At 44.7% G+C, this 17,989-nt stretch overlaps 1 protein-coding gene across 1 annotated transcript in view; it reads right to left on the bottom strand.

Annotated features, from left to right (window-relative positions):
* The window catches only part of sema4c (sema domain, immunoglobulin domain (Ig), transmembrane domain (TM) and short cytoplasmic domain, (semaphorin) 4C), a 52,618-nt gene extending 37,296 nt beyond the window's left edge, over positions 1–15,322 (bottom strand). The window contains exon 1 of the mRNA XM_020052353.3: positions 14,713–15,322. The gene's annotated coding sequence lies outside the window, so the exon portion shown is untranslated. The remainder of the gene's footprint in view (positions 1–14,712) is intronic.
* Positions 15,323–17,989: the final 2,667 nt, after the last annotated feature.

Here is a 17,989-nt window from a genome sequence, read left to right as displayed (position 1 = left end):
CTGAAAGGACAACGGTGTATACAAATGAGAGGTTATACTGCTGCACGCTGAAAGGACAACGGTGTAGTACAAATGAGAGGTTATAATGCTGCACGCTGAAAGGACAACGGTGTAATACAAATGAGAGGTTATAATGCTGCACGCTGAAAGGACAACGGTGTAATACAAATGAGAGGTTATAATGCTGCACGCTGAAAGGACAACGGTGTATACAAATGAGAGGTTATACTGCTGCATGCTGAAAGGACAACGGTGTAGTACAAATGAGAGGTTATAATGCTGCACGCTGAAAGGACAACGGTGTAATACAAATGAGAGGTTATAATGCTGCACGCTGAAAGGACAACGGTGTAATACAAATGAGAGGTTATAATGCTGCACGCTGAAAGGACAACGGTGTAATACAAATGAGAGGTTATAATGCTGCACGCTGAAAGGACAACGGTGTATACAAATGAGAGGTTATACTGCTGCACGCTGAAAGGACAACGGTGTAGTACAAATGAGAGGTTATAATGCTGCACGCTGAAAGGACAACGGTGTAATAAAAATGAGAGGTTATAATGCTGCACGCTGAAAGGCTCCGAACAACAAAACAGGTCCCTGTACAGCCTGAGCACTGAAGACAGAGTAAAGCTTCTCTATAGGCCTGGCACCCTATTCCCTAAATAGTGCACTTCGGACAAGGATGTATCCATGGTGAGGTTAGTGTCTAGTGTGTACAGTTCCGGACTCATTTAAGGTTGCTCAGGTTCCTTCCTGCCTCACACAGTCAGGCACCAAGACTCAGGCACCAAGACACGGGCACCAAGACACGGGCACCAAGACACGGGCACCAAGACACGGACACCAAGACACGGACACCAAGACACGGACACCAAGACACGGGCACCAAGACACGGGCACCAAGACACGGGCACCAAGACACGGGCACCAAGACATGGGCGGACACCAAGACACGGGCAGGCAACAAGACACGGACACCAAGACACGGACACCAAGACATGGGCACCAAGACACGGGGAGGACACCAAGACACGGGCACCAAGACACAGATAGACACTGTTTCAGGAGTCCCTGATCTTGTTTTATTTAAGTCCCTCTCTCTTATCTCTAGCATGAGGCCACAAACACAAAATATTCAGAAAGCAAACAAGCCAGTGTGAACCTATCCACATCCTTCAGCTTCACTGCACACTCCAGACAGACGAATCGTTTTGTGAGACTCTGGTTCCATGTGTGTGTGTGTGAACAGATCTCAGCGGGGTCGTCTGACTCCAGGGTTGCGTGTTGTGTTAGCTGCCTCTCAGACAGTGTCCTCCTGGGCCGGGGCTCCAGCGAGGACCCAGCAGTGTGGAGCCTAGAGGATAGCAGGCCGCAGTAACACAGCAGGCTAATGAGATAACACTAGTCACACAGCTCCATGTCTCTCTGTCCATCAGATCGGCTGTAATAAACACATTATCAGACCCATGAAGACAACACACTGAGAGACATCGTTCATCCACATGTACGCACGCACACACACACACCTCCTTGAGTACACATCCACGGCTTAAAAGGGAGAAAATGACAGAAGCTGAGAGTGTGTGCCAAGGAGAACGGCTGAGAAGAGGGCACATGAAAAAAAATGAAGAGCCAGAGAGAGGGAAAGGGAACAAAGGAGAGAGTCTGACAAGGAATGAGCCAGGGAGCAGAGTGAGGAGATGGAGAGGCAGGGCTTCACACACTCCGAAGGCCCCTAGATGAGGTCATCTTTATTAATATCACTAACAACAACACCCTCCGTACTCTGGAAGCTCCTGGAAATCCTTCAGAGACGGCCTTCTTCTTCCCCCGGCCCAATGGGAAGCCAGTGTGAGCACAGGGCTGTGGGCAAACGTGCACACACACACACACAGGCAGAGAGAGTGCCGCAGAGCGAGCGGCCAGCCCAGGCACAAGCTGTGTGAGGTGATCTGTCAGAAGGTAGCGGAGCGGGGCCGAGCGCTGGTGGAAGAGAGGACCGACAAGGCGTGGGCCACAGACACGGACAGATTTGTTCCTTCTGACAGGAGAGGAGAAGGATAGTTCCCTTCTAGGTTCGCTGCTGGGTGGCAGCAAACAGGCAGCAGTGTGTGTGTGTGTGTGTGCGTATGACAGTGGTAAAGAGCACAGAGAATGTTGCTCTCCACCACGCATGGCTAGGTCATGTCTCCTGTCTGATGATGAAGAGTTAAGAGTCTGACCAACAGCCATAACACAGCATGACCAGGTCCACCAGGCCTCTGTCTCTCTACGTCTCAGTCACTGTCTGTCTGTTTTTCTGTCTGTTTCTCCCTCACTCACAGGCTTCAGTTCAATATGAAGCCCCCATGTATAACAATGTATGAGGCCTGAATAGCAGCCCATTCCTTTTATTCGTTCACTACTTCTAACAGGGACTCTGTTGAGCGAAGTGCACTACAGAGAATGGTGTCATTTAGGTTAGGAAAATGTCTGGTCCAGTGTACAACCAGGGCCTGTGTTTCATCCCCTCTAATTAGGACAGATTCTGACTGGGGGCAGCAACAGAGAGGTCCCTCGACCAATCAATGATTTTCAACAATCAATTAGTTTAGATTAATTACATTAATTAACCAGGGACAAGAGAACATCAGTAGCATTGCATACCACAAGGCTTTTAATTATACCTGGGGCTCTAAATCTCCTAGTCCTGGTGGTAAAACCTCCTATTCCTGATGATGTAATCTCCTAGTCCTGGTGGTGAAACCTATTCCTGATGATCTAATCTCCTAGACCTTGGTGGTTAAACCTCCTATTCCTGATGATCTAATCTCCTATTCCTGATGATCTAATCTTCAACTCCTAGTCCCGATTATCTAATCTCCTAATCCTGGTGGTGAATCCTCCTATTCCTAATAATCTAATCTCCTAGTCCTGGTGATCTAATCTCCTAGTCCTGATGATCTAATCTCCTAGTCCTGATGATCTAATCTCCTAGTCCTGATGATCTAATCTCCTAATCCTGGTGGTTAAACCTGCTAGTCCTGGTGGGTTTAACCTCCAAGTCCGGCTCTCTACTTGTCTCTGTTTTTCTAGTTGAATGTCTGGCTGCGTGCATGAGCAACTCCCCCCCTCACACTCACCCCTCTTCCAGGTGAGGGAGTAACTGTGACAATTCTGTTGGCATGTGAAACAGGTAGGCAGCTACTTGCACACACAATGAACATATTCTAAATGCAGCAAAAGGGGCACAACGAGAGAGCAAACTGAGTGGGTAAGGATGACAAGATCCTAGCGAAACACAACACAAGACTGCATATAATATGACAAATAGACATTTTAAATCAGTGATCATTCTCCATAATAAAACAGCATCCTCGCAATCCAACGAGATGCGCTCGGTTTATTGGCATCATAGCAGAAAATATAACAAATAAGATGGAGTTGCCTTGTCCCCCTACATACGGAAACAGATATATCAGAGACAGCCAGACCATAAGGTAATCTCAGTGGCCTTATTATAAGTGTTGGTCTTATTATTCTTTAGATTTAGAAACTGTCAGCAGTTTGCAAACTGCTCATCACCCTCGCAAAAGCTCATCACCCTCGCAGCTGTCAAGCAAAAAACTAAAATCTAATTTTGTTGAAGCTGCATCTAATCCATGTTCTAAATGAATGAGGAATACTACTGTTATTACGCCTAGTAGTTGTAAATGTACCTCATTTAAACCACACCTTTACAAGTCTAAAACATGTCAGTAATAACCCCCTATTCTGAATGAGAGGCTTGTATGAAGAATCAGAAACAAAGTAATCTAAAATGGCAAAGCACAAGGTAGACACTAAACTGTCAGATTATAATTGATAAATCAACCCAAGATTTTATTTTATGTTCTCTAAAGGAGTGTTGCTGTACATTAGAATGTGTTCTTGTCATATCTACCAGGTAAACAAACGGTTCTTGTCATAATTACCAGGTAAACTAGCAAGGAAAATGATCCCTATCAGGTGTAGCCATGATTGCATTTTTAACAAAAAAGAGAGAGCTACATCCCAATGCTGACAGCCTAATCATACATGCAAAGGACAGCATTCTAAACATACAAAACAATCTAATTAAATATTCTTTATGTAGAAATAAACTAATACAGTGGGGAGAACAAGTATTTGATACACTGCCGATTTTGCAGGTTTTCCCACATACAAAGCATGTAGAAGTCTGTAATTTTTAACATAGGTACTCTTCAACTGTGAGAGACGGAATCTAAAACAAAAATCCAGGAAATCACATTGTATGATATTTAAGTAATTCATTTGCATTCTATTGCATGACATAAGTATTTGATAGATACAGAAACCTTTGTTTGCAATTACAGAGATCATACGTTTCCTGTAGTTCTTGACCAGGTTTGCACACACTGCAGCAGGGATTTTGGCCCACTCCTCCATACAGACCTTCTCCAGATCCTTCAGGTTTCAGGGCTGTCGCTGGGCAATACAGACTTTCAGCTGCCTCCAAAGATTTTCTATTGGTTTCAGGTCTGGAGACTGGCTAGGCCAGGACCTTGAAATGCTTCTTACGGAGCCACTCCTTAGTTGCCCTGGTTGTGTGTTTCGGGTCGTTGTCATGCTGGAAGACCCAGACACGACTCATCTTCAATGCTCTTACTGAGGGAAGGAGGTTGTTGGCCAAGATCTCGCGATACATGGCCCCATCCATCCCCCCCTCAATACGGTGTAGTCGTCCTGTCCCCTTTGCAGAAAAGCATCCCTAAAGAATGAGGTTTCCACCTACATGTTTCACGGTTGGAATGGTGTTCTTGGGGTTGTACTCATCCTTCTTCTTCCTCCAAACACAGCGAGTGGAGTTTAGAACAAAAAGATCTATTTTTGTCTCATCAGACCACATGACCTTCTCCCATTCCTCCTCTGGATCATCCAGATGGTCATTGGCAAACTTCAGACGGGCCTGGACATGCGCTGGCTTCAGCAGGGGGACCTTGCGTGCGCTGCAGGATTTTAATCCATGACGGCATAGTGTGTTACTAATGGTTTTCTTTGAGAATGTGGTCCCAGCTCTCTTCAGGTCATTGACCAGGTCCTGCCATGTAATTCTGGGCTGATCCCTCACCTTCCTCAAGATCATTGATGCCCCATGAGGTGAGATCTTGCATGGAGCCCCAGACCGAGGGAGATTGACCGTCATCTAGAACTTCTTCCATTTTCTAATAATTGCGCCAACTATTGTTGCATTCTCACCAAGTTGCTTGCCTATTGTCCTGTAGCCCATCCCAGCCTTGTGCAGGTCTACAATTTTATCCCTGATGTCCTTACACAGCTCTCTGGTCTTGGCCATTGTGGAGAGGTTGGAGTCTGTTTGATTGAGTGTGTGGAAAGGTGTCTTTTATACAGGTAACGAGTTCAAACAGGTGCAGTTAATACAGGTAATGAGTGGAGAACAGGAGGGCTTCTTAAAGAAAAAACTAACAGGTCTGAGAGAGCCGGAATTCTTACTGATTGGTAGGTGATCAAATACTTATGTCATGCAATAAAATGCAAATTAATTATTTAAGGATTTTTGTTTTAGATTCCGTCTCTCACTGTTGAAGTGTACCTATGATAAAAATGTCAGTGTATCAAATACTTGTCCTGTTAAAACGCTGTATGGTCTTGGACCCCATGCTGCAGCTCAGCTTCAGGGTCTTGGCAATCTTCTTATAGCCTAGTCCATCTTAATGTAGAGCAACAATTCTTTTTTCAGATCCTCAGAGAGTTCTTTGCCATGAGGTGCCATGTTGAACTTCCAGTGACCAGTATGAGGGAGTGTGAGAGCGATGACACCAAATTTAACACACCTGCTCCCCATTCACACCTGAGACCTTGTAACACTAACGAGTCACATGACACCGGGGAGGGAAAATAACTAATTGGGCGCAATTTGGACATTTTCACTTAGTGGTGTACTCACTTTTGTTGCCAGCGGTTTAGACATTAATGGCTGTGTGTTGAGTTATCTTGAGGGGACAGCAAATGTACACTGTTATACAAGCTGTACACTCACTACTTTACATTGTAGCAAAATGTCATTTCTTCAGTGTTTTACTCAAATATTTGCAAAAATGTGAGGGATGTACTCACTTTTGTGAGATACTGTATATCGCAGAATAAAATACATCGCAATGTCAGTTATTTCCAATATTGTGCAACCCTAATCTGTAACTACTTCTAATGGCCTTCAACCCAGCCTTCTACTCCTCTTATTATTATTCTTCTCTCACTTCTCTCTCTTTCCCTGTCTTTCATATCCATTTACAGGGGGGAGGGCTTAAAGAATCAATGCCTTGATAATACACTGTGTGAAATGTTGTTAAAGTCTAACGCCAGCTATTAAATGTAGTTTAAGTTGCAAAGAGATCAATAGACGCCATGACAGGCCCTCAGTAATGATCAGAGAATGATTCTCTTTCAAAAGGCCTTGGACACTAGGAGACAGAAGACAAGGAGGAGTTTGTGGTAGGCATCAAACTAGAAGAAAAAAACATTAGCTGGCCCTTTAAGTGAAAAACACAGAGGACATTTTGTTATTGCCGCAATGGAAAAACAAAAACTGTAGGATGGCTTTGTAGCTTTGTAGAAGAAAACAGGGAAAAATGACACTGACAGCAACACAAAGAAATCTCATCAACTGGCAGACAACAGATGAGGTACGAAGCACGCCTGGATCATGAGCTTGCCTGGGTCATAAACGCAGGGACCCATCCGACTTTAGAATGATAATCAGATATAATGATATAAATATATACACCTGTAGTGGCCGTGGTGGGGAGAGGGCGACAGAGAGCCAAAGAGACGGTTCCAGTTTAAAGGTAGCGTCCCGGGCTAGGCTAAGCGTGGTCCACCTGTGAGGTCCATTGACAGAATGGGTGGAGAGGGAGGACACTAACACCTCATTCTTCTGCTTGCCAATAAATCAACACCAGTTCCAATGAATGCATCTGTTGCTGCTGGGCCGGGCCGATACATTGAATCCCACCATGGTCCCACTGTGTGTCTGGTGTGTGCGTGTGTACGACATTGAGGCATAGAAGAGAGGCAATTAAAGAGAGAGAGACAATTAAAAGAGAAAATGTCCATCAGCACTCTCTCTCCCTGGCCATGACTCAGTCAATCAGTGACTCTGCATCTTAATTCGTCTTCTAAGAAAAAGACACAAACAGACTCATAAACCTGTCAATAAGGCACTGTTGGCTTCCCTCTGCAGTCACGACACACACAGACACACACACACACACCGCACCCTTGGCACCCTACTAGGTTGGCGACTGCCACACACACACACACACAGACACATAAATTAATGAGTGCCACACACAGACACACAAAGAGCACACATTTAATTCAAAAATCAATTAAATAAAAAGGGGACCCTCTCCCAGAGGGAGCAAAAGACAAATGTAGGGAATTTAATCCTGGCACACAAATCATGGTACATCAGTAGCTGAGCATCAACCCAGGAGAGGCCTGAACACTGTGAATTTTAAGAAGGAACCAACTGAATTCATTTACTATACAGATCGACTCCTATAACTCCTTCTCAGCCAGGGGGAGACAGAGCGGGGGGGAGGGGGGGGGGGGGGGACAGAGGGGCGGATTGAAGGGAGTGGAAGGGGAGGCAGAGGAGGAGAGAAAGAGGTAGTAAAGCCGAGGTGAATAGGTAACCCATGGGAGTTCTCCATCTACATCTCTGCCTCTCTCCCATGTGTCTCAATCTATTATTTCTCAGGCCGCATTTAAACAGACTCTTTATTGATTTTCTGATGTGTAGAAGCAGCAGGTTTAGGAGCTTAGCAGGAGGGGGTGTGCACAAAAGAACTCCCTCACTCCTCTCAGCTACCAATGGCTAGGTCTCCTTCCACTACAGCCCGGGCTCAGTGCTGGTTACATTTCATAATAAAATCACAGTTTGCTTTCTCTTCCCTTTTCTCTGGAAAAAGAGACTTTGCTTAATAGGCGCAAAAAATAAGCTCCTAGATAAACTGTTCCATATGCCACGAGTCAGTGTGTGTGTGTGTGTGTGTTAGCGAGAAAGACAGAAACAAGCGAGGTAAGGAGAAGGGGGAGCGAGAGGAAAAAGGCAACACGTGGAAAGGGTCTATTACAAAACACACAAAAAGAAAAGCGGACACGGGCAGAGAAGAAAGCTCAGGGTGGAAGATTGATGGTGTAATTGTTGACTGTTGGTCCAGCTTTATCTTCTTCTCTCAGAACCAATGTCTAGGTGTGCAGGGCTGTTCTCCTGCCTCCTTCACTCCATTACCTTCCGTCTGACCTCCTCTCACCCTCCGCAGGTCCCCGGCACACCTCCTCGACTCATTGTCTTCCCTCTCGCTCCCTACCTCCTGGTGTTGCTGCCTTGGCCTCACTGGGGTCTCTGAGTCCATCCCGCTTCTCCCCCTCCCTCTCTCCCTCCCTCCCCTCCATCTCTTTCACCACTCGTAACCCTACTGCTCTCCCTTCTCAACAAATGTTTACAACCTCCCTTTTCTCGTTCACCCAATCTTCAAAACCCTATCACTCTTTTCATATTCCCTCACACTACCTTCCCTCCCTCCCTCCCTTGCTCCATCCTCCCTTTTGCCCTCCCTCCATCTTAGAGAACCAGACAGGGCGCAGCAGGCTGGAACACATCAGCAGGGGGTCTGCAGAGTGCAGCCAGCTCAGGGTCACAGGTCAGGCTGCTGCAAGCTGGGATGACAAGGGGGTAAACCCAGACACCCCTCTCTCTCTCTCACACACACACACACTCCTGTCAGGCCCCCTAGCCAATAACACAGGCTGCCACAACACCCCTAACAACAGCTCCATTATTGGACCTAGGTCTGGCTCTGGCTCTGGGGTTTACGCAGCTGGTAAAGGAAGCATAGACAATAGATTGGATTGGCACTGAGTTGCCAACAGGAGGCGCTAGGCTAGGCTAACCCCAGTCATCAACTCGCCACACCCTGAGATAAAAAATGTGGCAGTCCTATAAAAAATTTACTTACTCTTAAATTCAAGTGTGTAATATCAAGAGTCTGGTCAGAATAACAGTGTGTTTGTAGCCTCATGAAATATGATGTCATTCTGTAAAGTAGGCATAAGCTACTTTGTAGTTAACATTAAATTGAGTGTTTTAAGGAAAGCCTTCCATCTACTGGGAAAATTGTTATAATTGGCATCATCAATAATGGCTGCACTAAGTGGTAAAGAAATGTGCTACGGTGCCTCTTTAGACAGGAAAATATTAAATCATTGGTCTTACCAGAAATATCTAATAATAATCTGGGAAATGTTTTAGTAAATTAAATAAATGCCAAATTCCTTTTTCCAATGTCCGGACTCCATGGTTCTGTTTTTGAATTCTCCACATCGCAGATATTATAGGGACTACATTTCTGGCTAAAACAAGTCCGGTATTTAGCTGAAGTTCAGCTATGACTTTGCCAGAGACGGTCAGGACCTCTAAAGGCCAGGACACAATGATGAGACCTCTATCTATCCTCCTCCTGATTTACCCTCTCTGGAGAAAAGGGCATCAACTCTGACCTCCATGTACCTCCAGCCACCCTCCACCCCCTCTGCTCATACCCCTGCCCCACCCGCACCCGGAGAAAGGCCGTCAACACACCACAGCTGGCTAAGCCCCTGCTCTAACCCGCTGCAGGGCTTCTTTTTATTGTTATTTTTCTCCAGCCAGAGTTTGTGTGTGTGCGTGTATGTGTGTGTGTGTGTGTGTGTTACAGACGTGCACTCCCAGCACTTCCTGCCGCTAACGGCTCGGTGGCGCAGTCACACGGGAAGGCAAGGCGAGCTGTATCGGAACAGAACAATGCCAAAAAAGGCTCTAATAAAAACACACTGTGATGCTGTGGAAATGGGCCTGTCTCCTGCTCTTCATCTGCATGGATCGACAACACACTGCTAACACAGGCCCCCGGTCAGGAAAGACATGGATGGACAACACACTGCTAACACAGGCCCCCGGTCAGGAAAGACATGGATGGACAACACACTGCTAACACAGGCCCCCGGTCAGGAAAGACATGGATGGACAACACACTGCTAACACAGGCCCCCGGTCAGGAAAGACATGGATGGACAACACACTGCTAACACAGGCCCCCGGTCAGGAAAGACATGGATGGACAACACACTGCTAACACAGGCCCCCGGTCAGGAAAGACATGGATGGACAACACACTGCTAACACAGGCCCCCAGTCAGGAAAGACATGGATGGACAACACACTGCTAACACAGGCCCCCGGTCAGGAAAGACATGGATGGACAACACACTGCTAACACAGGCCCCCGGTCAGGAAAGACATGGATGGACAACACACTGCTAACACAGGCCCCCAGTCAGGAAAGACATGGATGGACCACACACTGCTAACACAGGCCCCCAGTCAGGAAAGACATGGATGGACCACACACTGCTAACACAGGCCCCCAGTCAGGAAAGACATGGATGGACCACACACTGCTAACACAGGCCCCCGGTCAGGAAAGACATGGATGGACCACACACTGCTAACACAGGCCCCTGTTCAGGAAAGACATGGATGGACAACACACTGCTAACACAGGCCCCTGTCAGGAAAGACATGGATGGACAACACACTGCTAACAGAGGCCCACAGACAGTAAAAAACTAGGCAACACCAGGAATTTTTTATATGCACATAATTCACACACACACAGCTATACCAGGACCACCATGGATATTACACACAAGCATGCACGCAATTACACACACAAACACTACATAATGCAGTATGCACCACACACACACACACACATACACATACATACACACACAAATAAACTTCAAACACACTATAGACATAAAGGATTCAAACAGCCTTTTTCCATAAAACTAAAGCACAAAGGATAACAATTACATTGATGCTCAGTAAACAGAATGGACTGTAGAAAGGAACTTTCAGCTGAAAACATTTGTTCAGGGAGAACAGAAACGGCTGTAACACACAGTAAATAACCGTCTGTATTCCAAATGGCACCCTATAAGCTATTGGAATTGGTCAAAAGTAGTTCACTTCATGAGGGGACGAGGGTATATCTGTGAGAAACCTATACAGCGTGTAAGCCTGATACAGCTGGAGCTGTTTGGCAAGGCTTTCTTTAATACAATCCAGCTTCCACCTGCTTCAGGGAAGCGTACCAGCCAAACGCTGCTGAGATGGGAGAAATAGAAGGAAAAAAGATGACCCCATTTCAGGCTGTTAAAAAACACAGTTATGAGAAGGAGAAACACACAATGAACACTGAACAAACACCATTATTCCAGGCAGTGGTGACACAGATACACCCCCACACACAATCAACGCCGCAAGTTAGGAAAATCAGTATGGGAGCCTTAAGGGATGACAGCGAAACAGCAGATGGTCAGTAGTGGTCAGCTGGTAACAAACAGGCAGGGCATGTCTCTCCACCTCCGCTCTTTCTCACATACATAATGCAATACCCTGAACTGGCTCTGAACAGTGGAGAAAGAAGGAGAGCTTTCTCCTAAATCCTCAAACTAGAATTTTGTGTCCTCTGGGTATTTGACTCAGAAGACAGGCTGAAGCTTTTCATCATTAGTGGAGCTACAATGTTACTGTGGAGCAAGAACTGGTGCCAGAGACCCAGGTTTGATCTGTCCAACGGGCTGCTCCCATCTGAACCAGATCCGAGGCCTACCATAGGGTCTATTTTCCATCAGGGTGGTGTGTGAGTGTATGCAAGAGTGTGCATGTTTTGCATTTTTCAGTGTGTGCGCGCGTGTTAGTGTGTGTGTGGGTGCTGCAGAGGGAATCCAGGTTTCCACACTTCACAGTCCTGCGTCGTTGATGAGTGTTTCTCTCTCTGGTCCACAGCTGTGCACACAGGCCCCCTCCGGAACGCGTCCACACAGAGACCTCTGGGAGCACCATCAAAACACAGGCTTATATCAACCCCAACTAGACCCACCCTCACTCTCCCAACGAAGCTCTTTAAACACTACGCCCCCCCTCTACCTCACTTCTCTAATCATGCTGAGTCCAGTCCCAGCCCAAACCCCTACTGTTTCCCCCCAAGCGGAATGAACACACACACACACACACACAGCTAGATAACCCATCCGCAGCTGTTCCACAGACCTCTCAACCGGCCTGAATGCATCACACCATCAGAGCCTCAGCCACTGGCACTCTACTCCTCCACAGCCCACTTCTAGCCCTGCTATAGAGCTGACAGAAGACTGTCACACTGATTAATACACACGTAATCAAAAAGAGCGGATGGGAGGATGGAGAAAGGATGGGAGGATAGAGAGAGGATGGGAGGATAGAGAGAGGATGGGAGGATAGAGAGAGGATGGGAGGATAGAGAGAGGATGGGAGGATAGAGAGAGGATGGGAGGATAGAGAGAGGATGGGAGGATAGAGAGAGGATGGGAGGATAGAGAGAGGATGGGAGGATAGAGAGAAAGTGGGTGGAAGAAGGACAGACAGATACTGACAAAATTAGGGGAAAGCAGACCTGAAAGACAGATGGATAAAAGAGGAATCAAAAGTGGAAGTGCGTTAAGAGAGGGGTTCTCTTCTAGTCGTATCCCCAAATTGCCTCAGCAGAACAGGGGTTAAATCTAACAGCTACTCAATGAGCTGTGCAGTAAACCGTGGTCAAACAAACTAGTGCCTCGTAGACCAACAACACAGGTTGAAATCACTTGTGCATATACATGTGCATTTATGATTTATGTGGCCATGAAGGGAAGAGAATACAGACATAACCGTTTAATTCACATGCATTCATGTGTTTGACTGGCTGTTTGCCACACATGGTAATTCCCTCCGGGGTCTGTTGCGTTGACGCGTCGCAAGTGGCACCGGGATGACTGAACGCACTGTCGCAGCCAGTCACAAAACAGCTGTTGGCGCTCCATGAAGACTACACTCCTAGGAAATGGATTCCAAAAGGGGATATTCCATTGTCCCCATAGGAAAAAACCCTTTGGCCATTTGATTCATTGAATCACAAGAAGGTTCTACCCGGAACTAACAGGATTTTTACCTGGAACAAAAAAAAGGTTAATCAAAGGGTTCTCCTATGAGGTCAGCTGAAGAACCTTTTTTTTTTCTGAGAGTGTACAGTGTGCCCCAGATACAATCACCCCAGGTCTAAACTAGTTCCGGCTTTATCTTCACATAAACATATGCTAGCTTAATCTAAAGCATGACGGTACCACAGTATTAAAAGCTCTTTATAGGCCAACCCCCAGGCTGCCTGAGTGGGGCTGAGGAAGAGCGGGGGTTCTAGGGACCAAATGGGCAGGCAGCAGGATGTGGGGCCCATTGTGTGGCAACAATGAAGAGATCAACCCAGCAGGAGCCAAATCAGACCCTCAATGGACGCTTTAACATCTGGGGTGGGAGAGGGATGGAGGGCGCAGAGTGTGCATGCTTCCAGCACCATTTTCCCTGCTTTCCAAATGGACAGACCCACAGAACCTGGGGAATGGTGGTGAATAAATATCCCCACTCTCTGGAAATGCCAGTACACCCACTGACACCGTAGGCATTGTAACATAACAGTGGGATTGTAATTTGCTATGGGGGTGGCGTATGCAACCAACACGCTGGCATACTTACAGTTGTCCACTCTATGCTTATATTCCTTACCATTTACTGTGGTTCACTAGGTTTTTGGATTTAATTTTTGGGTTTGTCACATTTGCCTTCTACAGTGCAATTCTTAAATGTACTGATGACATTTTTTATTGACCAGTCTTCGTTAGGAAGTCCCCCACTACACAAGGCTACCCATGCAAATCCCTATTGTCCAGTAAGTCAATCGCTCCGCAGAGCAGTTCAACCGTTCTGCTAACACCGGTTTGGTCACGCTGTAGGCTAATTACTGTAATCAGCTATCTGAAGCTAACACTTACTTCATTACTGTTAAAAAGAAAGCCAGGCGAAACAACAGGACGAGCTAATGCGTTAAGTCACCGTGAACCGGATAATTGTAATAACGGTAAATGATGGTTCAAATAAAGTCATTTCCAAAATAGCCCTTTATGACAACATATCAGACACGTGATGTTCTTTCGAACTAATCTAATTGGTGGGGCTGTTCCGCTATCTATTTTACAAATTGCTGTAACATTGCAGTTCCAAAGCACGAATATGACTAGTAAGCAACATAATCTTTTGGATCGAATGGGACCAATTGCAACAGACATTACAAACAAACGTGGCACGCTTATAGCAGCTTGAAAGATACGAATCCAGAAAACAAGAAAAACAGATTATTTTAATTGCGTCGAATGGACACGGTCTGAATCTGGTTTAAATGTGATTTACGTACAGAAAAAACTCAAATTAATGTGTTTCCCAAACGCAATGTATGTTTACAGTGGGTTAAACATATACGAAATTGCAGCAAAGATAACAATAGCCTACATTCAGTTAAAAACCGTGTCCAGTATTTGTAAAACCCGGTAAAAAGAAAAAAATCTGTAGCCCACTTTTAAAGCTTGGGCAACAGTTGGAGCTCTGTATCTGTTGTTTTTCTCATTTTCTTCCTTGCTTTCCTCATCTAATAATGGATTTATTTAAGTCAGACAGTAAACACATCTACCAACATACAGGATAAACCAGAAATTATTTTAACAATGTTGTAATAACTGCAGCAAACTTACCTTAGTTTTTTCCAGAGCTCTATCTTCCTCTGTTCAGTAGCTGTGGTGATAATACAATACCGTACTCTGACAGTTCCCTCCGCAGTAGCGTAAACTAACGATAGATAAGCTACGGTAGCCTTCGCTTTTCCGTTATCTCGGGTTTTGTTGTTGACACGTTTTGGTTAGTTACAAATTATTCCACATCCCAAAAAATGCTACTTGTACCTTACTCTTTGGCGTTTTTTTTCCTTTAGATTTCTTACAAAAGCATCTAAAAATCAAGACATATGATATGATGCTGTCAGTTTATTGCGGAACTCGCACGTTCTGCTCCGTTCACTCCCTCAACAGTCAGGTTCGGTAATATGAGACAAAGGAAAGAATACGCAAAATAAAATCCACATCCAAACAAATCAATTTCTCCTCCGCGTTTTTGGCTTCTCTTTGACGCAGAACTGCACAACTCTCCATATGTAGGCTATAGCCTAAGTTTCTACAGAAAAAGTCCGTAGAGAGAAAAGAACATCGGTTTGGTCGTGGCGCTGGCGAGCAGATATTCCAGTGGAATACCGGTGGTGTGGTGCTTACGCTGCATCGTCTACCATACTTCTGCAGTAGGCTACGTATCACTGAGGATCAGGGATGACAATAGGCACAAAAACAGGTCCCCGCCCGTACCCCCCTGTGGATTGTACAGACCAGTTTGGGTTACCTGCTAGTCCCAAAAGTCAGGTTTATGAACAATAGTATTTTTTATGAATACTGCCATTGTACTTTGTATAACACTCCAGGACATAGTCATATAACATACATTTGATATTGTACATGAATAAAACATATTGACCATGAATTTAATATTTCTTGTTGGAAGTGGACGTTGTTAAGTAAATCTAAGTATATTTGTCTAGTGACGAGAGCATTTTATAGTGTAGCCAATGGGCAATTTACACCACGATTGTTTTATTTAGATGCAAACACCTTTTGACAGATTTGCATAGCAGATAGCCCTACATTTTTTATAGTGTAAATGTGTGAAAATGTCAATTGTCGCACATCAGGAGCTAGCATGACTTTTCAACAGACAGAAAAGTCTAGCTCAATGAGTAGAATGAACTTAACATAGGATGTGCAGTTCTGTAGGTCATTCCAGCTCCAAAAACAGAAGGTGAAAAAATATAATTTTGCTGTTGAGAAGCAACTAAAGACATAGACTAGCACGAAACAATTATCATCAACAAAAGCAATTATTCGAGCAATGTTAGTTAACAGGAAAACAACATTGTCAGTGAGTTTATGCACTCCAGTTTAGGGGTCTGGCCGATATTTCATGTGTTTCGCCATACTGTTAGACAGTGCTAGTAAGAATAGAACATTTTATATACATATTATGTTATTAATATTTTTTATGACAACTGTTGTATATTATTAGCTCTTAGCTAATGGAGGGGAAAACAGATCTGCAAGAGTAAACAGGATACAAGACATGGGATTATGATTGGCAGATTAGATGGGGGCTGGGAGGATTAGGAAGTACAGTAAAGAAGCTCCAGTTTATAATCCCAAATTCTCAAGAGATTTAATAAAAATACATTCGTACTGAAGGTAGAGCTGATGGCTTGTATGCTACTTCAACTATGCATAATAATGATATGTCCCCCATTATGGGCAATTTTTCAGATAGACTCAAGAAATTGTTGCTTGAAGTAGGTAAGTACCGTATGTATTGACAGTGGGGCAAGTATTGTAGTGGAGTTTTATTTTTTCTGACAGACCCCGAGAAAATAAATAGTTAGGCAATAACAGGTACAGAAATATCTAAGCGAACATTTTTATTAATATTTTAGATAAAAAGCTCCTGTCAGCCGGGAATATTAATGCCATGTTGATGTACCACCCAAAAAGCTATGGTAACAGGTTGGCATGAGCACTATGTACCAATTTAGACTCAGTGCTGCGATGCAGCGCCGTCAACTCCTGTGCCACCTTCACTAAGTAACACTGAGAAAAATCTGCAACATTCTGACCTAGCAATGGTCATACCAATGAACACCTCCGATGTGATTCCTTTAGCTGTGGTCCAACACCTGTGAGAAGTGGAATTGGTTTTAGTGACACCAGTCATTTCTGTTAGAATCAATGTATGGGGCCTTTCCAGTTAGCACAAACGGCCTTATAAAACATTAAAGAATACATTAGAGGTGTTGACAAAGACAACAAGAAAGCTAGCCCAAATCAAGCACAGACAAACCTATTGAGGATTTAGAGCCTATTTAGATTAAGCCAGTTGTTTGGAAAACAATTTGATTAACGTAATATGTAAATCATATTTTTGGTAAACACTTGCTACAAGAAACTTATGTGTGGGTTGTGCTTTGGTCAGACCACTGATCTAGAAGGCATGTAAAATTACTGACAATGTTGTTTACCTAGTGCTGTTGCTGGTGATCAGTGCCAGCTCTTGCCTTTTGGGGGCCCAAAGCAAAATGTGATTTGGGGCCCCCTCTCCGCCAGTGGTCAGGGGCTCCCTACCGGATCGCCTAGAGGTTGGGGAGCCTAAACGACTCTTTATGTTGCTTATGTCTAGAACCAGCCCTGCTGATGATAGTTGTGTTTCAGTGCGAGTGTGAGATGTTTGTAATTACTTCCTATTGAAATTTTTTTGGGGGGGACCTACAAACCTGAATTCATAGATCACCGCTCATTCCACTCCAATGCACACTGAGCGAGACATTATCTTCAGACCTCTGTAGCCACAGGGAGTATTTATCTAAAAAGTATTCCACATTACCTCAGAAGATGACTTACAACAACTGACATTTTTACCCATTTACACTATCATAAATGTATCTCAGACACATATCTGGCATCAAGTTTCATTCTCATTCATCTAAGAGAGTCATTAAACCATGATAGTTTTGATCTAAACGAACAAGACTTCTGGCCAGATTTTGCATTGGAGATACCAAGATAAAACAAATATAATAGTGTAAACAGGTGAAAATCTTAATTGTCCCACGCTATCTCCTACATGTTAAACTTTCCTGAGAGATATTCCCCACGACTACTGAGATCTAAAGATGGTGTCTCATTCAGTATTTGAGTGGAATGAGTGGAATGAGTGGTGACATATGAAGTCAGGATCTGCTCCATGTGTCAATAAAATTGGAAAATAAATGTTGTTGGGAAGCAAGTAAAAACATCTCCCGTTGGTACTGAAACAACTCTACCTTTATCAGCACTTGTTCAACAGAGAGCGCCATGTTAGTTACCAGGTAAGCAACATTGTCAGTGAGTT

This window comes from Esox lucius, chromosome 13 (assembly GCF_011004845.1).
Source record: "Esox lucius isolate fEsoLuc1 chromosome 13, fEsoLuc1.pri, whole genome shotgun sequence".
NCBI lineage: Eukaryota > Metazoa > Chordata > Actinopteri > Esociformes > Esocidae > Esox > Esox lucius.
The sequence above is the reverse complement of the archived record's forward strand: the minus strand, read 5'-3'. Positions and strand labels throughout refer to the sequence as shown.